The sequence below is a fragment of the Theropithecus gelada genome, chromosome 3, assembly GCF_003255815.1.
Source record: "Theropithecus gelada isolate Dixy chromosome 3, Tgel_1.0, whole genome shotgun sequence".
Lineage (NCBI taxonomy): Eukaryota > Metazoa > Chordata > Mammalia > Primates > Cercopithecidae > Theropithecus > Theropithecus gelada.
In genome coordinates, this window is record NC_037670.1 from 99239688 (window position 1) to 99264655 (window position 24968).

A 24968-nucleotide genomic window follows, 5' to 3' on the forward strand; every position below is an offset into this window, starting at 1 on the left:
TTATAACATGTAATTAAACATTTGTCTAAACTTATAGAATTTACAATGCTGATGAGCTTGAACCCTAATGTAAACTATGAACTTTCGATGATAATCATGTGTCAAAGTAGGTTCATCAGTTGTAACAAAGGTACCACTCTGGTAGGGGATGTTGATAATAAGGGAGGCTATGCATTTGTACGGGGCAGAGGGAGTATGGGAATTCTCTGTACTTCTGCCCAATTTTGCTGTGAACCTAAAACTGCTCTAAAAAAATAAAATTTATTTAAAAAATTAGCAAACACACAGTAAGGATATAGTAGTTATACCCTTAAAGATTTCATATGCTGAAATGAACACATAATAGAAAACATAATGTCTAAGTAGAAGTTGAACTTAGTGGTGCGTGCCTGAAGTCCCAGCTGCTCAGGAGGCTGAGGCAGGAGGATTCCTTGAGCCCAGTATTTTGAGAACAACCTGGGCAACAAAGCAAGACCCCATCTCTAAAATAAATAAATAAATAAATAAATAAATAAATAAATAAATAAATATTTTAAAATATAATATAGAGTCACAAAAATGAACAACAAAAAATGGTGATATACAAAATGACCAGGCAGATTTGAAGTGGAATGATTTCAAACTTTTAGAATAGAAAATGCAATTTTTATAGCAGTTATTTAACAATTGAAAAAAAGTCTTAAAATAAGATCAGCTGCAGATCAGACAGCTGAAAAGAAAATCAAAATCAAGAGTTACAATGTGTTGGCACATAACCAAAGGGAAATCAAGAATGAGAAGGACTAACATATTCATCGTCATCATTCTGAAGGAGATAGTAGAGTCAGTGGAGGAGGAAGGACAGTAGACTATTTGAAGAAATAACCATTAACACTTTTCCAGATGTTAACAAAATATGTCACAGATATAGTATGCAAAATATTCAAGATGATTAATAAAAGGAATTCATTCATGGATACCTTGTAGTAAAACTACAGAAATCTTTAAGATAAAAAAAGAGAAAAATATTAGAAGTGTCAGGAAAGAATAAAGAGATGACTAGAAAGGAGTTACAAGCAAATTTACAGAATACTTCTCAGTAGCAGCAATGGAAACCATTTGGCAATGGAAAAATCTCTCCACAGACCTTAGAGAAAAGTATCAATATAAAATTATATATAAAGTAAAATCATGTTTAAGTAAAATTAAAAAACACAAATGTAAACTAAATAATTACGAACTTATAGAAATTTCTCAATGATGTATTTCAACAAAAAATGAGTGCAGGAAAGTATCAGATGGAAGAGGGAATACTAAGCAAATAAATGTTAAGCTGTGAAATTTAACTATTGGTTGTAACATAATAACTACATGTTTATCTTGTTCAGTTAAAACTGAGATCTAAAAATCTTGAAATAGTACAATCTAAAGCAGAAAATTCCATTAGATTACACTAAAGTCCTTAGAGGAGGTAAAGGTTTATTTGATTAAAATGACCACCTTATAATTTCTAGGGAAATTAGTAAGAACATAGAAACAGATTGCCGAACTTTGTACCTAATACAGAGGGGAAAATCTAGTAAGGAAAAGAAATGTGAATGAGTAAAACCAAAATTTAAGTGGGGAAAATATAGAAAGTAATGACAATCATTTTTTAAAAAATAAAATACTGACTTTAAAGATTGTCAGTTTGCTTTCAAATATTTGATTATATTTTGTTTATAATACATAAATTTACAAAATAGGCAGGCTGAAAGAAGTGTGTGAAAAATAAAGGCCAGGCTAATTAATACAATTACTGGTGTAGCAATTAGACAAAAAGATTTTACAGCTAAAACAGCATGACAAAAGGGTATTAATATATATTAATGGAAGCTCAAATTCATTGAGAAGATATAACAATTCTAAACTGGTATGTGCCTAATAACATAGGTTCAAATCATATAAAAAAGTGACAAATAATCAAAAGAAGAAAGATTTCAATATTGGAAATATTAATCTTAATCCAAAAGTCCCATATAGACCCTGCACTCAACAAATGGAGAATATATTTCTTTTTTTTTTGAGACGGAGTCTCGCTCTGTCGCCCAAGCTGGAGTGCAGTGGCCGGATCTCAGCTCACTGCAAGCTCCGCCGCCCGAGTTTACGCCATTCTCCTGCCTCAGCCTCCCGAGTAGCTGGGACTACAGGCGCCTGCCACCTCGCCCGGCTAGTTTTTTGTATTTTTTAGTAGAGACGGGGTTTCACCGTGTTAGCCAGGATGGTCTTGATCTCCTGACTTCGTGATCCGCCCGTCTCGGCCTCCCAAAGTGCTGGGATTACAGGCTTGAGCCACCGCGCCCGGCCGAATATATTTCTTAAAACACAGAGTACTTTAGCAATATTGACTGCAGAATAGTCCATAGAGCAAGTCTCGGCAAATTTCAAAGCTGACATTCCTATATTATAGCAAAATTTAATTATAAATCAATAAAATAAAATACTCTAAACATTTGGAAATGTAAACATACAATTCTTAATAAGTCAATAACAAAGAAGAAATTACGGTGGAAATTATTCACAATTATTTAGACCATCAAAATAACGAGACACTACAAATGACCCTCAACCTTGCCCCCTCTCTCTATATATACGTCTATATATATACACACACATATACATACTGTTTCTGTCTCTCTCTGTGTCTGTCTCTCAAACACACATTCACATGCATGCATACATATATAAAACTGACATTTCAGATCATAGGTGAAAAGATGATAATTGTATTAAATAAGAATTAAGGAAAAGGAGCTTCGATGCTTGTTATTTTTTGTTTTTATTTATTCATTTATTTATTTATTTTGAGACAGAGTCTCCCTCTGTTGCCCAGGCTGGACTGCAGGGGCACTCTCAGCTCACTGCAACCTCTGCCTCCTGAGCTCAGGCAGTCCTCCCTCCTCAGCCTCCCAAGTAGCTGAGACCACAGGCACACACCACCACTCTCAGCTAATGTTTTGTACGTTTGGTAGAGACAGGGTTTCACCATGTTGCCCAGGTTGATCTCGAACTCATGAACTCAGGCAATCTGCTTGCCTCAGCCTCCCAAAGTGTTGGGTTTACAGGCATGAACCACCATGCCTGGCAGGCACTTGTTACTGTTGTTTATCCTTCTTGAAAAAATAAACCAATAAAAAGGAAACTGGATCCTTGTATCGTACCATAGAAAAATCTTCAAAATATTAAGCACATCTATGTGGAAATTAGTACAAGAGAATATATGAGAGGATCTTTATGACATTAAGATAGGAAGTATGTTTTTAAAAAGATACAAAAAATCCCAATCCATAAAGCAAAAGGTTGGTGCTGTATATTGACTAAATAAAATCTGTACATATTAGTTAAGCTCATAACTAATTGAAAGGTACGATGAAGAGAATAAAAGAGAAGCCACCACTTAGAAGATATTCTTTATAGTAATCAACAAAAGATTAGTATCTAGCACATGTAAAGATTTCCCAACAAGCAATAGGAAAATAATTTTTTTAAAAAACCTAAAAGTATATTGGTCAAAAGACACAAATAGGAAACTTGAAGAAATATGAATGATAAATAATTTTAGGAATGCCATTCAAATCTAATTTTTAGAAATCAGAGAAATGCAAATAAAAACTGCAATATATTAGCATTACATACCCACCTGTTTTGAAAACCTTAATTTGGACACTATAAACTGTTGATAAGGACATGAATAAATAAGGATTCTGATACATTGCTAGTGGGGATATAAATTTGTACAACCACTTTGTCAAGTATATATTCAATGTTATCTACATTGGTGTTTGTATTACTGTTAAATTATTTATTACATAAGTGTGTATTATTCACTCTTTTTTCTATGGTAGGTTTTACAATGTGAGCTAAGATATTGAAGGATAAGCAGGAGTTAGCTAAATGAAAGTTGGAGCCACACTTGTAAACAAATATTTGCAATAAACAAACCCAATGATTGAAATATATTATAAACTTTTTAATAATATATGAGCTATATAAAATATAATATAATATTTTTTATACAGCTCATATATTACATCACTTAATCTTTTCAGCAGCCCAAAGAGGCAGGTAATAGTTTACTTACATTCCCAGATGAGGTAACAGAAGCAAAGAAAGATCAAGTAACTTGCCTAGGAATATACCACATTTAGGTAGTAAAACAAGAATGAGAACTCAGGTGGTCTGATTCCAGAGTCTAATCTGTTCACCTCCTCTTTTTGCCTCTCAAAGGAGTGCTCAGTCCCTATGCTACCAAAGTTTTCAATAGCTACACTAGAGAATGTAGAGTGAGTGTGAGCCATAGTGCATGCTTGGACAGTTCTGACTCTCTACCTGGAATATTTCTCTGCATCACAGGTTTATGGTTCTTATCCAACTAATGTCACAAAAATCTCTCCGTGTAAGACAACACTGACTATATAAATATATAATTTCAGTGTCTAGGATTTTTTTGTGGCTAAAGTGTCTGCTTTCCAGTTTTATGATACCTTGGAAGATAATTAGTAATTACGTGGTCATTTGGTGATCATGAAATCAGAGTGAATGTAGATAGATATTATTGAGGGACAATCCATCCATGCCATCAATGAGTAGGTGAAAGACCTACTGATAGAGAACATCACTCTATTCACTGCAGTGCTTTTCAAAGTATCTGTGTATTGACAGAATTTTAGCTTCAAGGTCAAGTACTGAAAGAAACATTTGCTTATACTCAAGGTTACATTTTCTGACTGTTCATTCTCTGTCTCTAGGACACAACATAGAGCCTAGCATATGGTAGGTACTCCATAAATATGAACAAACACCCATGCTCTTCCTCTTTTGTCATTCTATGGAGTTTTGGATTTAATGGAGACTTGTCTCTCCATCTCTTCATCTATTGCTCTTTCTTTCAATAACACATTTCTTTTTTTCCTAGTGGGAACCATATCTTGATGATCAGCTTTAATCTTTTTTAATAACAATCAAAATCCTGTTTTGCTTCCAGGTGCTCTGCCACTATTACCTTGCATAGTCGTACATGTAGCTGTCCTCCAAGCTTCCCAAGAAGACACTAATGAATTTTCTTTTAAGATTTGGTTATTATCATTCACCAAGTGGCCATTTTTTTCAAAGCCGTGCCTTAAAAATCATCCTATACCTTTGGCAGCCAGAGTCATAGTGCTCCTTAGAGAACTGAAGAGGAAATGGAAAGGACTTTCATGGGCCAAGAAAAAAGTTTGACAGAATGGCCATGGGTAGTTGAGAACACAGGGGACGAGATCAATGTGAGGTCTGGCTGGAAGCAGTAGAGCAGAGCTATGCACTCCGAAGAGAAATGGTGTTGAACCAGACAAACAGACTTTTCCGGAAGCTTGGGGGCCCAGTTCTAGATCAGAGAGACTTTAGAAGCATTGTTAATACAATGCTTACTTCCTAATTGACCTTCACAAATATTTGTCTCAAAAATTCATGTTTTGATATGAATTGGAAAGTTAGACATGAAAGAAAGTGCATCACAATCAGGCAGAAACATTTAGAGGCATGGGGAAGCAGAGGAAAATGACACAGCATTTGACTCAGAGAATGCCCAAAATACCAAGAGTTGAAAAGTATGTTGTACATTATATAGAATGAAATATAGTTCACTGGTACTTGTGGTTGGTAATGTGTGGTTACTTGACATCACAGGCAACCTGACCGACGCATAATGGGAACTGACTTCACAAGATCAACCACAGGTCAACAGTGTAGTTTCATCTTCTAGGTTCCCAAACTTGTTCTTAGACAAAAGGGACACTTGTGTCTAAATTCTACATTGACTCTTTGATCTGAATCAGGCTATTCTCAGCAGGTCCTTGCACCCCCACTATGAGAAAATGTATCCTTTACTGTGTTTGAATTTAAAGCAAAGTGAAATTTGAGTGATAAAAAATAAAAAGACCCTTCTAGTCCCACAGTGATTTGAGATTCCTACTTTTCAGGCTACTACATGCCATAACTAAGTCAATATGTGATAAAACACATGGGCAAAATTCTTAAAAATATCTATTGTGCAAAGATGTTAACAAGAAAGATAAATGATCTACTTAAGACAACTGTGGCTAATCTATTAATAAAAATAAAGTTGGAAATTATTTTGATATAATTTTTGTTCTTAAACAAGAGATGTACCGTTGTGTTTGCCATTAAAAAAAAAAAACATTTATTAAAGTTGATACTAAAATCCCCTATTTCCTGGCTTCTGCATCACTCTTAAACAATATAAAAAATAATATCCTTGTACTTTAATTTGTGGTTGAAAAAACTGTTTGACTCACTAAGGTTGAATGTCAGGCAATTTCATTTAATGTTCACTTTTAAAAGAGGAAAGGTGGAGAAAGATTTAGATGAAAAGTAGAGTGTGTGACCTTAGAAATGTATTTATAAGGTCTGACTGCAGCAGCCAAAAATAATAACCATTGAACTTAGTGAATAATTTAAGGCGAATGAGCTAACAGTGATCTTTGCAATGGGATATTAATACGTAAATATTTTAGTCAGCTTTTTCACACCCAGCATAAAAATGCTTTGTATTTTATCTACAATCTCATTCTAAGTGAAATTTCTGAGAGACTTTGTGTTCTCACTGAAGTCTTTATATACACATTCACACATTATAATTAAATGATCTTACTACGCAAATACATTCAAGAAAAAAGATTATATTTTCTAAAATATGCAGTGATGATACCTAAGGCCATGTTTCATTTCACACATTGGGACACTGTGATGACTAAATTTAGTTCCTTTATCTGGGTCTATTTGCTGTGACAGTGTAATTTGTCGAAGATTAGAACCATTTGCTTTTTAACCAACACCTAGCCTTAAAGAAATATTTCTAAAGTTGATCAACAGGTATAAATATTTCTGAACCTGCAAAACCTATTTGCTACTCACATGTCCATAGTATATAGATAAATATTCATGTAATTATATCCACATATAAATTAATATGGGTTGTTAATTCCTTTGTGTTTATTTGATATTAATAAACAAAACAATAACTCCAGTTTTCAGGCAAATGATTTATTTTTATCAATGTGTTTACTTGATAGTTACTTTAAGGTAGGAATATTTGATAGAAACTTAAGATGGGTCTCTACTACTGTACATGGGAGAGTGGAAAAACAAACCTAGAAAAAGCATTACTAGGGGAAAGTCTAGAGGTTTAAATTGTGGCCCTGCTCAGTCACAAATGGAGCAAGTTACTTATCTGTCTCAAATCATTTTTATCACCTTAGATGCAAAGATATCTCTGGATAATTCATAAGGCCCTTCAAATTGCAATCATGAATGAATAAACTGTGATGACAACCAAGTCCCCCCGAAAACTGTAAATGAATGGAACTTTGAAAATGCAATCATACTTTAATGGCTATTTAAACATAATGCGATGTAGACTATGACTTTTCATAGGCCATAAGCATGGCCATATAGAAAATGCAACTGTCTTTATTTAAATCCATAACCAAATTAAGATCATAGAAGCCCAAGTAGAGGAAATGTTTTTATCAATGTACTTTCTTCCATCCAACAGGTTTGTCTATGTCTATCCACATTTTTCTTGCCTAAAAGAGAGCCCAGGTACTAGTTCAGAGAAGCACCTGCTGAGTTACCTTAGCTAGAATTGCTCGAGCTATTTACATCAGTTTCCTGGGATCCAGTTATTAGGTCCTTGTAGGTTACTACCTTTTCCTTAGTCTACCCAACCTCTTCATGTCACCAGATCTCTTTGTTCTCTTTTGATTTCTTTCTCAGAGCCACAAATATATACATATATATAATATATATATAAATATATTTTATATATATATATATTTTCATAGTCTGCAGAGCTGTTTGGGAGCTACAGGAAAGCAGCATGTTCTATTTCAATCCACCTCTGATTAGTTACACTATCCCCATGTCAAGTCTATAGCTGTTGTACTCCATTTGAGTCCTGGGAACTCTGTAAGGCTTGTCATGAACCCTAGACTTGTTCTGGAAGTCAAAAAACAAGTTTCATTCCTTTCAGGATCCCAAATATTTGAGGATTCCATTTCCTATCCTCTCTGAAAACTTGAGCCTGGAGGGAAGAGAAAATTAGAGGTCTCTTATCAAGGTCCTGCCATTGTCTAAGTTTTATTCTTCCCTTCAAATAGTCCTTTCTCTCCCAAGATGAGAAAATTTATTCTTTTCTGGTTAAGTGCAGCTTTCCATCTACTGTTTTCCATCTCTTTTTATATCTTTCAGGTCTTAGCCTTTTGAAACTCAAAAGAACTAGGTTCTTGTAAATCAAAGTGTTTCCTCTCAAAGGTATAGTATCTTTCTTGACTTTCAAAGATTGTTTTTGAATCCAAAATCAAATAATTTGACTTCTTCTCTGGATTTCTGTGTGCCTTCCTTCTTTTCCTTTGTCTATGCACTATGCTGAATCACTGGAGGAGTCTGTGATAACCATGATCTGTACTTAACACTTGTGTGACTCAGAAAAAGACATTAACTCTGGGTGGATGCAATAGAAACCACACATCATCTGGGTAGACTGGCCTTCTATGTACAACGCTTGGCAAGGGGACACTAGCTTTTTCTTTTTCTTTTTTTAATTATTATAAAAGACTGAAGGATTTAATTTTTAATAGTTTTAGTTACATATGTCAGGAAATGGAAGGCCACTATTATATTTATTTCATTTTTTAAACATCATAGTATCTATCATTTAGATGAATAAATACATTACCAAAAATGAAAACTTCTATTATTCTGAGAAAATAAGATCTGTGCATTTGCTGCTTAATTTTTAATAGTCAATTATTACTTAGAATTAATTTAAAAGTTCATGTAGTCATATATATGAACAAATATTAGTGGTATTCCTCAGCTTTTAGCAAGGAAAAATTCTCTTCCTCTCAGTCATTGTGGCCACAGGAGAGGATTGGTGAGTGACTTGGTGAGTAGGGTAGGGACCAGATTCTAGTCCACTCAGATTCTTCAGTTCCTTTGTACAGGGCCCTATAATACAGACATAAACTGCACTTTCAGAGATAAATATAATGCAAGAGGAAAGGCATTTCTAGTAATATTTTAGAAATTTATCCCACTATCTATATTTGGTGAAAGTAAGGTAAGTTTGTTATTATTAGAGCCCAGGTCGTAATATACAATTGTGATTTAGAACATGTTGTAAGAAAAGTAAACTGTGTCCCACTGAGAAATGAAGCCATAATTTATTTTAATGAATGCTCCCAGATATAGGAAAATTTATACAAATCTTAAATTGTCAATTATTCAAATACATTAAACAAATGCAGTCAAATTTTTAAGTGGTAGAAATAATATAATTTTCCTATCCTCTCTCATCATCTTCAATTGTTTAAATATTATTCTGGTTTAATTTGGTCACATTTGCAAAAACACATCTGCCAACACTTACTAGATAAGGAAAACATTTTTGTTATCTTTTAGTGTTTGTGGCATTAGTAACTGGGATATATACATCATTAAGAAGGTATCTAATATAATTAAGAAAGGAATTCTGAAGCCAGATGGAAGCAATATTTACAACTCAGTATGAAGTTATACACCACATAAATATATCACAGTCTCCTTTACTTTCATAATGTACAGTTTTGAAAAATGACACATGGGCTTTAGAATATGCTCCTTGAGTGTGTGCCATTAGGAAAAATACTTAAACCAATGTATATAGATCAAAACAATTTGTATAGAATTTTACTTCATTGATTATCAATTACTTTATTTGAACAGTACTGACTAAGATCAAAATCATTTTGCAAAAATGACTGTAAACCTGATAAAGTAGTAGCACTAGAGCACTGTGTTACATTGAAAGTATATTTAAAAAGTGAAAGTAAATCAATAATAATTATACCTCCCCAAATAAATTATCTTTTCTTAATACTGTGATTGTAAAAAATGTAGTATAGATGGATTTTTTAAAGAACACAATAATCCATTAATTAAATTTGTCAAAAGTATGTTATTCCACTAATTTTCAGAAATCAACTTCAATTTTTAATAAGTGAGAGGAGGGCTGTAGATATAAAGCAGAAGACAACAATTAAATAAAAATGAGAGGTTTAAAAAATTATTTTGCTAGTGTTCTAACTTTTTTCACAATTAGTGAATGAATAAAATATGTTAAGCAAGGCATTAATTATAGGATATAAAGATACATCAGCATGTGATTCTATTGAAGACATATTAAATAACTCAAGAAGTGGATTAGTATCTGTAAACTTCTTGAAAATTTCTAAACCATCTATTTCTGCATCCTTACTAGCATTGATCGCAATCAGCTGAATCAGTAGTTTATGTTCATTTCCTTTCATTTGCTATTATTTTACACAGGGGAATATTTGCATTTGCATTGTATTCCTGACATAAGTAAAACCCATTTCAAAATTCATACCTGCTTTAATAGACTAGTATATTTGTATGCAATTACGTCCTCTAATAAGTAGTCATTGTATAGGAATGTTGAGTCTAAGAATCTTATTTTAACAATCCAACAATAGTTATTTTAAAAGAGTAATAGATAAATAAAATAACTAAAAGTGAAACCTGGCAGTTAAAAAGAACTGTGTTACTTTTTACCTAAATATTAATCTCTAGGGAGAAAAAGAAAAATGGAGAAACTATAGATTAAGAAGTGCATTAAGGGATTCATTACAAAGGCATTTAGTGAAACAACCAGAATCTCAAACACAAAACCACTCAATAATTCTAGTCTTGCTGCCTGGTCTAATGTAATGCTGTAGATGAGACTGAGGTGATGGGGAGGAAATGTCTACACCACATGTTGAGCAAAATGAAAGGACCTAAGCTTCCCTGGCTTTCATTTAGTAACTTCCTGAGCAGAGTAGATATTTGTTATTCGAATCAACTGTTTTATTTAAATGATTTTCTTCATAGTTTTTGTTTTTATATCTGATGCAGGTATCATTTTTTGTACATGAAATATAAAGGAGTGAAATGCTTTGTGGCTAATTAAAGTACGTTTGTTGTTTTAGGTTCCTGGAGATAGTTTTTTTTTTTTTTTTTTTTAGTGTCAGAGTGCTATCATAAAGCTATGTTAAAGTTACTCTGTTTTGATGGAAAGTTATTATTTTTAAACTGCTAGTGAAAATAAATACATCCTTATTATCCAGTCTAATTTACAACATTGCAATGCTCAGTTCATGTTTTTGAGTTGAACTGGTTCATATAAAGAAATTTACTCATCTTTTTTTCAATCCCTGCTTTGTATAGAATTAACCAACATAACAACATTCACACTAGGAGTCTTAAGATTTACAATTGAATATTTTGCATTGCTCATTTTGAACATTTTTGTCTATTCTATCAGATTGAAGAGTAACTTGTGAGATAAACGGGCGAGCCTAGATAATCTTGAAATCCATCTAAGTCATCAAACTACTTCTCAAACTCTAGTGGGACACCAAGTCCCTACTTTGAACATCCCTAATTATAAGTAAATGTATTTTCTTATGCTGCAAAATAATCTGAAATTTCATGCAATGAATCTTGTTCTTTCACTTGGAGTCAAAAAATAAATGTAATCCCCTTTTCAAACAGCATACTTTTAGGAGTTTAAAAACAACTTTTGCATCCCCTATAAATGTTTTCTTGATCAGGCTAAATATTCCCCATTTTTTCAAACTTTCCTGATACAGAATTATTTTTTTTTTAATTTTCTTCATTATCCACTATACCTGCCACCATCATTGTTCACTACACTTGCTCTACTTTGTTATATTAGTTTCTAAATGTGTTATCAGAAATATGTACATGGGATATTTTAAATGTGCATTATGATCTCAAGTATAATATCAGCTTCATTTTCTAGCTACCTCATTATAATTCAGAGCACTGTTGCATTATAATGTGATTTTCTACAGTGCTATCATTCAGATGGGTTACTATGAACTTTCTAAAACCTCTCTTTTTTATAAATTATAACTAAACCATTTATTTATTTATTTATTTATTTATTTATTTATTTATTTTTTTGAGACAGAATCTGGTTCTGTCACCCATACTGGAGTGCAGTGACATGATCTTGGCTCACTGCAACCTCCACCTCCCGGGTTCAAACAATTCTGTCTCAGCCTCCTGATTAGCTGGGACTACAGGTGCATGCCACCATGCCTGGCTAATTTTTGTATTTCTTTTTTCTTCTTCTCTTTTTTTCTTTTTGTTTTAGTAGAGATGGGGTTTCACCATGTTGGTCAGGCTGGTCTTGAACTCCTGACCTCAGGTGATCCGCCCACCTTGGCCTCCCAAAGTGTTGGGACTATAGGCGTGAGCCACTGCACCTGGCCCATTTATCTCATATCTGATTTAATGTGGCCTGTACTTAGGAAGCATTAATAAGGTATTTCTGGGGCATTTATTGCTCATCGAAAGTGAGTTTGTACATTACTTTTTTATTCCTAGTAAATGTGGTCCTGATAGGCTCAGCACCTTGATCGAAAATTAAATCTTTCAGTTAGAGCTAATGACTTAAAGAAGGGCTAAACAGGTAGGGAGGCATTTGTGAACTTTTATTCCTGAAATCTTGCCAGTTCTGTTTGAGGAAGACCACAAATTAGGGTAGTACTCTTGGAACACAAAACTAGACAGTTTGCTATTCTTTTTGGTTATAGGTAAGATAATTATTATTCAGTTTCTTTATACAATTATAGTTTGCTATGCAAGCCAACATGAATATCAATCAACTTACATTCATTAGGAAAATAAGAAACAATATGTTGTGACCAGTAAAAACGGGCCCAGAGCAAAGATAAATGCCCTCCTGTTCCCTACTCCCTCTGCCTTAGACAAAAACAAAATTACCATCCTTCTTCAGTGAGTAAGGGTCGTGTGTTTGGCTAAGGACATAGGAAACTGGGATGAAGGCATTGAGGAAAAGAGGGTAATCAAGCTTTTTCCTTAGTATTGGAAGGAAACTTACTAAATGTGGCTCAGGGATGTAGGTACAAACATTTTTATAGCTTCGATGTTTTCCTAGAAGTTCAAAGTGGCTGCTAGATTGAAGAGACTCTGAGCATTGCCTGGGGACACTGACTGTGAGGACCATGGGGGTCCAGTGGTAACACATCAGCTGAATTAGCTTCATTTTCCCCCAAGTAATGAGATCTGGGTTCTAGGCAGAATTAAAAGTATGGTTGTATTTTCTTTTGTTTTTAAACAGGCCAAATTGAGTTATCTTTTCTGGTACTTCACTAACCTATTTTTTTTTTTTTCACTAACTCTCTAAACTCACCACCTTTGGGGAAAAAATTACCTTTTTTTCCCCCTTTCTCATAAAGATTAAAATCCTTAATGTAATAGTTTCCCAGAGGCCTTGTTGTTCTCATTTCAAATAATATCTGAAGTCACTAGTAGCTTCGCTCTAAAAAATTTTCCAGATAATTAATGCTCATAGGCCTGAAGTTATATTTTGTGCTTTATATGTCTTTAGTAAAAAGCAAGCTATGTACATTTTTCTTTAAAGACTTAGGCAGGGGGAATTTCTATATGTCTATTTTGGATCACAGAGAGATATAGAAGCTTATTATTTCAGTTTGTTTTCTTCTAGGCACTGTCCTTATCCAAATATTTACCTCACCATCCAAAGCATTCACACTTCAAAAATGTTTAACTTAATTGTGTACAAATTTGTTTAAAACCTAGGATTCTTGAAGAGTAAATACCAATGAAAATAATAAAATACATATATACATATCTGGTATAGAATAACTAGAAGGAAACTAGACAATATTTCAAATATTTCCAAACTTATATTCCATTATTATCTTTAGTACAGGAGGGTACTAGGAAGTTTTCTCATAAAATAAGAATCATAGTAGACAAAGTCTTCCCATTTTTAACTTTTCTTGTAACAAAATTTTCCAACTTGTCTTAGATGGTATGAATGAATTAGCTATTCACATGTGTGCCTACAAAAGTAGACAAAACTTTCATGTTTGTAACCATAGTCCTTTAAGTATTAGGTCTAATTAACTTTACAATGTTATAATAGTTGTAAAACAAGGCAATTAGGCAATTGAAGATATATTTCAGGTCAGCAAACTTTTTCTGTAAAGAGCCAGATAGTAAATATTTTCCACTCTGTGGGCTATATGGTTTCTGTTGCAACTACTTAACTTTTGTTTGTAGCAAGAAAACAGCCATATATAATACATAATGGAATGGATTGGCTGTTTCCCAATAAAGCTTTATTTAAACAAGCAGACAGGGGCTGGAGGTGGTAGGAGGGCCATAGTACATTGATATGGGCCTCAATGCAGCTGATATTGTCATCAGAAAAACGTTTCAACATTTTCGGTATAGCTTCATAGGTATTCTGTTGTACCTGAATACAGTTTAGATTCCATAAGGGGAAATAAAAAATTCATTTTCAGTTCATCATTATGTATTTTGATGTGAATAACCACTTGTCTTAAATGTGAATTGAAATGTGACAACCACACTTTTGTATTTTTAAAATTAAATGAAGTCTATGATGAATGATCTTTTAAAACACAGAGATCAAATTTTGCCTTATCCTTTCTTTAAAACAAATTATTTTTGCTTCATATTTATTCCATTTCCTCTTTTCTGTTCCCAGTAGACTTACTCATTTTCTTATGCATAATAGGGCCAGATAAATAATCATCCTAAAATTATTCATAAACAGATTTTTAAACATTATAATTGATTAAAATGTTTTATTCTGGGGGAGGCAAAATGGTAGCAGACTGGAGTACTTTGATATTCATAGGAACAGTAGTCTTAAGTTTCAATCCCATATTTAATTCTGGAGAACATATATCATTTTATAAGAAATATACTGATGAATTTGATTTTCCTTTCCCACACATAGGTATCGTATTCTTTGAAAAATTAATAAGTATCTATAGCACTCTGCTGTAAATCCTGAGAAAACGGAACATGATTTAGGCAGTTAAAATGCATTAAATATTTAGAAATGTGATTTTAGAGACAAAACAAAATCAAACTATAGAACAGAAATGCCTGAAAACAAATGTCTAAAGGATATTACTTGTGATGGGGTTATATTTAATGTGGAGATTTTTATCCTGCAAAAGAGTACTGGAAGCCATTTTCTTGTTGAATTATACTCAAGGAAATAAGTTTTCTGCTTTTTGAGTATCACATCTTTTAAAAAGTTATTTACCCATCTTTTGTATTTATTTTTATCTTTCAGGCCAATAAAATTACCATAATTTTTGAATTTCTTTTAGAATATAAAATGCAGTCATAATTCTCTCTAAAGTTTTATGAAAGAGCCATGTATTTTTGTGAGTGAACTAATAAATAAAATTTAGTTAGCTTGAATTTTTAAAAGTTTAAAAATTTTGAAAGATTAAAATTTTTTTTTTTTTCTTTTGGGAGAATGTTCTTTTAAAGTAACCCATACAGGTTCATGAAAATACTGAAGGCTGCTTAAAATCAACTGAATATGGGAGTTCTCCAAAAAATTGAAAAGTAGAACTACCATATGATCTAGCAATCCTACTACTGGATATATACCTGAAGGAAATGAATTAAATATTTTTCAAAGCTATCTGTACTCTTATGTTCATTATAGCATTATTAACAATAGCTAAGACATGGAATCAACCTAAGTGTCCATTGATGGATGAATGAGTAAAGAAAAGGTGGTATGTATACACAATACAATGTTATTAAGGCTAAAACAAAAGGCAGTCTTATCATTTGCCTCAACATGGATGAACCTGGCAGATACTGCTAAGTGAAATAGGCCAGGAATAACAAGACAAATACCGCACCATCTTACTTATACATGGAATCTAAAAAAATTGAATTCATAGATGTAGAGAGTAGAATGGTGGTTATCAGGGGCTCGGGGCAAGGGTTGCAGAGTTGGGCTTGGGAAAATGCTGGTCAAAAGATACAAAACTTCAGTCAGATAGGAGGAATAAGTTCAAGAGATCTATTGTACAACTATGGTGACTATAGTTAATAACAATATACTGCATTCTTTAAAAATGCCAAGAGAGTAGATTTGAAGTGTTCTCCTGACAAAAATGTTAACTAATACGGTAATGCATATATTAATCAGCTTGATTTAGCCATTTCGTAATGGCTAAATAATATTTCAAAACATTGTGTTGCATGTGCTAAATAAATGCAGTTTTATTTGTCAATTTAAGTAGAATTAAGTTTAAAAAATTAACTGAAATCATCAAAATACTTCAAAATAAACCTAAAAATAACATAAATATGAAGTTCCTGACATGAATGAGAAAAACACAGTAAATAGCAAACTTGTTAAAAATATTCTATAAAATATGTTATAAGAACTTGGCTTTGATGAACTAAAATAGAGGAAGAAAATGATGTTGACTTGTTTTGCCATTTATATTTGAATTACTTAGAAAATTGTTATTTTAATAGTAACAAATCATAACATAATAACAGTAGTTTCTTTTTATTTTATGTATTAACTGTCAGGCACTCTACTAAATGCTTTACAAAATTATCTCTGATACTGAGTGAAGTTTAATTTTCCAACTATAATATCATAGTCAAAAGTCCCTATTATTAAAAGACTCCATTTTAATTTTCTAATTATACTTGTCATTTAAGATAAAATAAATACATTTTAATAGCCCAGTAACAAATAGAGCAACATCAAATTTCTCGAGAGATGATATCCAGACTTCTGCAGATAATCTAGAATGTCCTATTGTTTAGAAAACTTCCATCTAAGGATTCTCTTTATTTTTAAATGTACATAATCCAAGTTTCTCTAAGATACTAATATACATTCTTGAATATCAAATATTGTTGAATGGAGGCCATTACCTCAGTGACTCACTCAAAAAAGAATCCCTATAAATCAGTGCAGTGGATTGGCTTGGAGAAAGACTGTTGATTTTAAAATCCTTTCTTCTTTTTATGCAAATGAGATGTTATGTGTTGACTTTGAATACAAAGGTGGTGGAAGGCCGAAGTTGAATTAGGTGTTATTTTAGGGTAATATCAGGGTCTGTAGTCCTTTTTATTATGCTGGCAAATAAATGTTCTATACCATGCTAATCCTCATGAATGGGGTTGTTCTTAAACATGTTTTTGTATTATACTATCTGGAAATAACCTCATTTTTTAAAAAAGACTAATGACTCAATCAAAAGTTACAGCTGATCCCTCCTGAAATTTCTTAAGTTCTATCACTGTAACAGGACCATTTTTAAACTGGACTCAGATTCAGATGACATATGATCACTGCCAGCTGCATCAAGTAGCAAAGTCTGGGTAAAAATAAGTTATTTGACCAGAACAGCCGAACAAAGCTGAAAATCGTCTGACACCTGATCCCTTCAGCAGCTGTGGAAATCTATTGAAAGGGCTCTCTTTCTAATGCATTTGTCAGAATGCTAATTGGAAAAATGACTTCATGTTATGAGTCATACAGTCACCTCTATGGACCTCATTAGACTTAAATGAGCACACTCAAGTCCAGCACAATCATTCAGTTCAGCCATATGTTGGTAAAGAAGATCTCTCAGTAGTTGGGCTCCTGGCCAACTGTGAATGTTGTCAAGTGAAGAAATGAGGGGAAAATTGAATGGAGATGTTTATGGCAGATATAGATATAAGGCATTATACTTCCCTGAGTAATCCAAAATATGTGTCCAGAACTATAAGAAGTTCAAACAAGCTAAGCCAAAGAAATTAGACCAAATTTTGTGGCACCTAAAACATGCTCTGATGCAGAGGGAAATACAAAATTAACTAAGACAAGGACTTAGGCTCTCATAATTTAGAAGGGCAGATAACCACAAACATAGGTAAATGATAGGAAAGTATGAAAAATGTTTAACAATAATGTGCCACTTAAGTTCCTAGAGGAAAGTCTGGAAGTAAGGGATCAATTATGATTGTGTTAGGTGGGGAGGACTAGAGGCTGGAGGAATGAGGAAACTTATTAGAGCAGGTAAAATGTGACCTAGGACTGCAAGAATGGAGACAAATTCTGGAAGCACATGTGGGCATTAGTAGATAAGAAGGAAGCAAATGGGAAGGCCTTTGCAGTAGCAGATACTGCCAGGGAAATGACAGCATTGACAGGGAACAGACGATAGACAATTGTGACTGTCATACAAAGTATAGGTTCAAAGCAGCTTTGTTGTTGATAGGACAATAATGGCAGAAAAGTTTTTAAATGTCAGCCTAAGAAACCTCTAGAATAAAGCTACATCATTGCAAAAGGTTTAATCAATGGTTTTAAATGAAAACCAATTGTCTCTAAATGTATAGAGAATAACATTGTTAGTTTCTCTACAGGTAAAAGAATGCTTACAGTCTCTTCATAGGTATGTATATATGCAATGCAAAATGTACCACATCAACAAATCAATTAAACACTTTGTTATACTCTTTGCTACCAAGAAGGATAACTGTTTATCTAAACTTTTTTTAATTTTTAATTTTTGTGGGTACATAGTAGGTGTATATATTTATGGTTTACATGAGACATTTTGATACAGGCATGTTTAATAATCATATTAGGATAAATGGGGATATTCATCACCTCAAACATTTATCCTTTGTGTTACCAACAATCCAGTTATACTCTTTTAGTTATTTTTAAATGTACAATTAAATTATTTTTGACTATAGTCACCCTGTTGTGCTGGCAAATACTAGGTCATATTCATTCTTTCTTTTTTTTTTTTTTTTTTTTTTTCACTCATTAACAGTTCCCACCTTCTTCCTTACCCACCTCACAGCCTCTGGCAAACAGACTTCTACTCTCTGTCTCCATGAGTTTATTTTAATGTTTAGCTCCCACAAATAAGCAAGAACATGCAAACTTTGTCTTTCTGTGCCTGAATTAACATAATGACCTCCAGTTCCATCCATGTTGTTGCAAATGACATGTCTTATTCTTTCTATGGCTGAGTAGTACTCCATTGTGTATAAGTGCCACATTTTCTTTATCCATTCTTCTGTTGACAAACACGCAGGCTGACATCAAATCTCAGCTATTTTGAATAGTGATGCAATATATATGAAAGTGCATATACCTCTTTAATATACTGATTTCCTTTCTTTTGGGTATATATTCAGCAATGGGATTGCTGGATCATATGGTAGATCTATTCTTAGTATTTTGAGGAACCTCTAAATTGCTCTCCATAGTTATACTAACTTATACTCCCACCAACAGTGTAGAAGGTTCTCTATATCCTTGCTAACATTTGTTACTGCCTGTCTTTTGGATAAAACACATTTTAAATGGGATAATATAATTCACTGTAGTTGCAATTTGCATCTCTCTAATGATCAATGATGTTGAATACCTTGTCATATACTTGTTTGCTGATTTTATGTCTTCTTTTGAGAAATGTCTATTCGATCTTTTACCTATTAATTAATTAGAATTTGATTAGTATATTTTTTTCCTATATAGTTGTTTAAACTCCTTATATATTCTGACTATTAATTCTTTGTTACATAGGTAGTTTGCAAATATTTCCTCCCATTCTGTGGGTTGTCTCTTCACTTTGTTGATTTTTTCCTTTGCCATACGGAAGTTTTTTTAACTTCATGTGATCCCATTTTTGCATTTTGGTTTTGGTTGCCCGTGCTTGTAGAGTATTATTCAAGAATACTCTACAAGGCCAGTCCAATGTCCTGGAGAGTTTCCCCAATTTTTTTTTTTAGTAGTTTCATAGTTTTCAGCCTTAGATTTAAGTCTGTAATCCATTATAATTTGATTTTTACATATGGTGAGAGATAAGGGTCTAGTTTCATTCTTTGACATATGAATATCCAGTTTTCCCAGCACCATTTGTTGAAGAAACTGTCCTTTCGCCAATGTACGTTCTTGGCACTTTTGTCAAAAATGAGTTCACCTTAGATGTATGGATTTATTTCTGGGTTCTCTATTCTTTTCCCCTCATCTATGTGTCTATTTTTATGGCATTACCAGGCCTTTTTTTTATATTGTAGCTCTGCAGAATAATTTGAAGTCATGTATGTGATTCCTCCAGTTTTATTCTTTTTGCTTGGGATAGTCTTGGCTATTCTGGGTCTCCATATACATTTTTGAATTTTTTTATTTCTGTGAAGAATGTAATTAGTTTTTTGTAGGAATTGCATTGAATCTGTAGATTGCTTTGGGTAGTATGGACATTTAAATATTAATTGTTACAATCCATGAACATGGAATATCTTTCCTTTTTTGTGCCATCTTCAATTTTTGGCATCAATGTTTCATAGTTTTTATTGTGGAGATCTTTCATGTCTTTGGTTCAGTTCATTCCTAGGTATTTTATTTTATTCACAGCTATTGTAAATGGGATTATTTTATTGATTTCTTTGTCAGATCGTTTGCTATTGGAATTTAGAAATGCTACTGATTTATATTGATTTTATATCCTGCAATTTTACTGAGTTTGTTTATCAGTTTCAACCATTGCTAGGTGGAGTCATAGGATTTTTCCAAATACAAGATCATATCATCTGTAAACAAGGATAATTTGATTTTGTCCTTTCCACTTCGAATGTCCCTTATTTCTTTCTCATGTCTGATTGGTCTAGCTAAAATTTCCACTACTATGTTGAATAACAGTGATAAAAGTGGGCATCCTTGTTATGTTCCAGATCTTAGAGGACAGGCTTCAGATTTTTCTCATTCAGTATGATACTAGCTATGGGTCTGTTGTATGTGGCTTTTATTACGTTGAAGTATGTTCTTTCTATATTATGGTTTTTTAGCGTTTTTCTTCTTTATTATTATTATTATTTTTTTTTTGTCATGAAGGAATACTGAATTTTCTGCAACAGTTGAAAACATCATATGGATTTTGTTCTTCATTCTGCTGATATGCTCTATCACACTGATTTATGTATGTTGAACTATTCTTGCATGTCTGGGATAAATCCCACTTGTTCATGATGAAGGATTTTTTTAATGTGCTGCTGATTTTGGTTTGCATGTATTTTGTTGAGGATTTTGCATCAATATTCAACAGTGATATTTATTGGCCTGTAGTTTTCTTTTTGCAATGTATCTTTGTCTGGATTTGGTTTCAGGATAACACTGGCCTCATAGAATAAGGTTGGAGCTATTCCCTCCTCTATTTTTCAGAATAGTTTGAGTACGATTGGTATTAGTTCTTTAAATGTTTGGTAGAATTTAGCAGTGAAGCCATTGAGGCCCAGGCTTTTCTTTGCTGGGAGACTTTTTATTATGCCTTCAATCTTGTTCCTTGTTACTTGTTGTTCAGGTTTTGGATTTCTTCATGGTTCAATCTTGGTAGGTCACATGTGTCTAGGAATTTATCCACTTCTTCTAGGTTTTCCAATTTATTGGTATTTAGTTGCTCATAGTAGCCACTAATAATCCTTTGAATTTCTCTAATATTAGTTGTAATGTCTTCTTTTTCATCTCTGATTTTATTTATTTGGATCTTCACTCTTAGTAAGCCTGACTAAAATTTTAATTTTGTTTATAATTTCAAAGAAACAACCTTTTCCTTTTATTTCGTTAATCTTTTGTTTTGTTTTCTTCATTTCAATTTTACTTGTTTCTGTTCTAATCTTTATTATTTCTTTTCTTCTACTATCTTTGGATTTGGTTTGCTCTTGTTTTTCTAGTTCTTTACAATGCACTGTTTATTTGAAGTTTTTTTCTTTTTTGATGTAGGTGCTTATAACTGTAAACTTTCCTCTTAGTACTGCTTTTGCTGTATCCCATAGGTTTTGGTATGCTGTGTTTCCATTTATCATTTGTTTCAAGAAAATTTTCAATTTCCTTCTTAATTTCTTCATTGACTGGACAGTCAGGAGCATATGGTTTAATTTCCATGTATGTGTATGGTTTCCAAAATTATTCTTGTTATTGACTTTTAGTTTTATTCCATTGTTGTCAGAGAAGATGCTTGATATTATTTCAATTTTATTGAATATTATAAGATTTGTTTTGTGACCTAACATATGATCTGTTATTGGGAATAATCCATGTGATGAGGAAAAGAATGTATTCTGCAGTCATTGGATAAAATGTTCTGTAAATATTAGGTCCATTTTGTCTATAGTGCAGATTAAGACTGATGTTTCTTTTTTGATATTCTGTCTGGAAGATCTTTCCAATTCTGAAAGTGGTGTGTTGAAGTCTCCAGCTATTACTGTATAGGGATCTATCTCTATCTTTAGCTCCAGTAATATTTGCTTCATATATTTGGTGCTCCAGTGTTGGGCACATATATATTTACAATTGTTATATCTTCTTGCTAAATTGACCCCTTTGTCATTATATAATGACCTTTTTTGTCTCCTCTTATGGTTTTTATCTTCAAATTTATGTTTTCTGATATAAGTACAGCTACTTCTGCTTTGTCTTGGTTTCCTTTGGCATGTAATATCTTTCTTCATCTCTGTATTTTCAGTCTACATGTGTCTTTATAAGTGAAGTGTTTTTCTTGTTGGAAACAGATCATTAGGTCTTATTTTTTGGAATCATTCAACTACTATATGTCATTTGATTGGAGAGTTTATTTCATTTACATTCAGTGTTATTATTGCCATTTTGTTGTTTCCTGGTTGTTTTGAGGTGTTCTCTTTCTTCTTTCCTTTTTTCTTGTCTTTCTTTTTATTGAAGGTGATTTTCTCTGGTGGTATGATTTAATTTCTTGTTTTTTGTTCTTTGTATATTTGTCATATAATTTTTGATTTGAAGTTATAATGAGGTTTTCACATACAATGTTTTAACTCATTATTTCAGCTGATAACAGCTTAACACTGTTTGGATAAGCGAACAAGCAAATAGAAAGCTAATAGAAACTTTACAACTGAACTTCTTCCTCCTGCTTTTTAACTTTTTATAGTTTCTATTTATATCTCATTTTACTCTCCACGTCTTGAAAAGCTGTGGTTATTATTCTGTATTGGTTCATCTTTTAGTCTTTCTAAGATAAGAGTAGTTTACTCACCACAGTTACAGTGTTATAATATTCTGTGTTTTTCTGTGTACTTACTATTACCAGGGAGTTTTGAACCTACAGATTATTTCTTATTGCTCATTAACCTTTTTTTTTTCTTTCTGACTGAAGTATTCCCTTTAGCATTTCTTGTAGGACAGGTCTGGTGTTTATGAAATCCCTCAGCTCTTGTTTGTCTGTGAAAGTCTTTATTTCTCCTTCATGTTTGAAGGATTATTTTCATCAGATATGCTCTTCATTAGTAAAAGGTTTTTTTCCTTTAGCACAATAAATATGTTATGCCACTCTTTCCTGACTTACAAAGTTTCCACTGAAAAGTCTGTTGCCAGACGTATTAGATAGGTCTGGACTAAATGCTCCCTCTGTGGGTAGGCATTAGCGGAATTCAGCCTGGTTTTGCTTGTGATAGGACAGCACTGAGTTCAGTGCAGAATCTCACAATTATTACACTCTCCCTCTCTTAAGCACAGAGATTCTCTGTCAGCACCATGTGGCCATTGCCTGTGGATGGGAGAAGGGTACTGTAGGCAATTCAGGACTATCTTTCCTATCCTCTTCAGTGCCTTTTTTACTGATATAAAGTTAAAACCAAGTAGTGTGAGTGCTCACTGATTTTTGGTTTTTATGAAGGTGCTTTTGTTTTGTGTAGATTGTTGTTAAATTCAGTGATCCTCCAAGGGAGGGGGGTTGTCAATCAGTGGAGTCTTTTGTTTGGACATCTTGATTTTCCTCTTCTAAGATAGAATACATCAACTACCAAGGGCCCCCAAATTCTAGTAAGAACTGTTATTTCTGTTAATTATAAACAACTCAAATGAGCCAACATTTGTTGAAAGATTATTTTTGTCAAAATTTTGTGTTAGGGACATAATGATGACATAAGAAAGAATACAAACACATAAGGTAACAACTGCTGCCTTGTGTGTTTGTTTTTTGGTCTTTATTGTCCTAAACTATGGTCTAAGTCCAACCTATTAATAAGTCCCAATAAGCTGTCAATTTGGAGAACAATGCTACCATCTCTTTCTGATATCCATGGCTGTCACCATTAGTCACAAAGTCATTATGTCCCAGACTATGCCACTTCTTTATCCTGATCCCCTGGCTTTCTGGATATACTGGTCATTTCAGTACTTTTGAGTATGACAATGTTGTTCAGCTACTTTTAGATGGCCTACGTATTACAAGTAAAGGGCTGGCTGGAGGGCAGAGAACTTTACTGCATGGTTTAATTTAATTTTTTGGCAGGGTGTGTATATCCACTGTTGTTCTCATGTTCCACTATTTTCTCCTCAACTTGACATTTTTAGAAAAGAAAACTATTTAAACTAGGTATAACATACGTAAACATAGGTACATAAAGACTGTCACATAGATGAAGTTTCATACGGTGAACAAGACCATGTAACAATCACTCAAATCAGAAAATAGAACATATCTAGTACTGCAGAAGTCCCTCTCCATACTGTCTCCCATCCCTACATTCCACCTTAATTCCTCCACTTTGCTCACAATGTAATTCCAATCCTGACTTCTACAACTATAGTCAAGTTTTCACTGTGTTTGAACTTTCTATTAATATAAATGAGATCCGATATTGTATACTCTGTTGTGTCTGGAATATCTTGCTCAAGTTTATGTTTGTAAGATTCATCCACATTTTGTGTATAGCTATCATTTGTTCAGTCTCCTTTCTATATGTACACTATGTAGTCATAGGAATATATTATAATTTTGTGTTTTAAATTTTTTTGCTATTATGAACAATGCTATAGTGTACATTCTTGTCTATCATTTTTGATGAACTTATGCAGTCTTCTATATTCACAATTAGAATTATTGAGTGACAAGCCTATGTATTTTGAGCTTTAGTGCTCACTGCAAAACAGAGGACCATCATTACACTCATTTACACTCCCAACAGTATGTTTGAGAATTCCAATTACT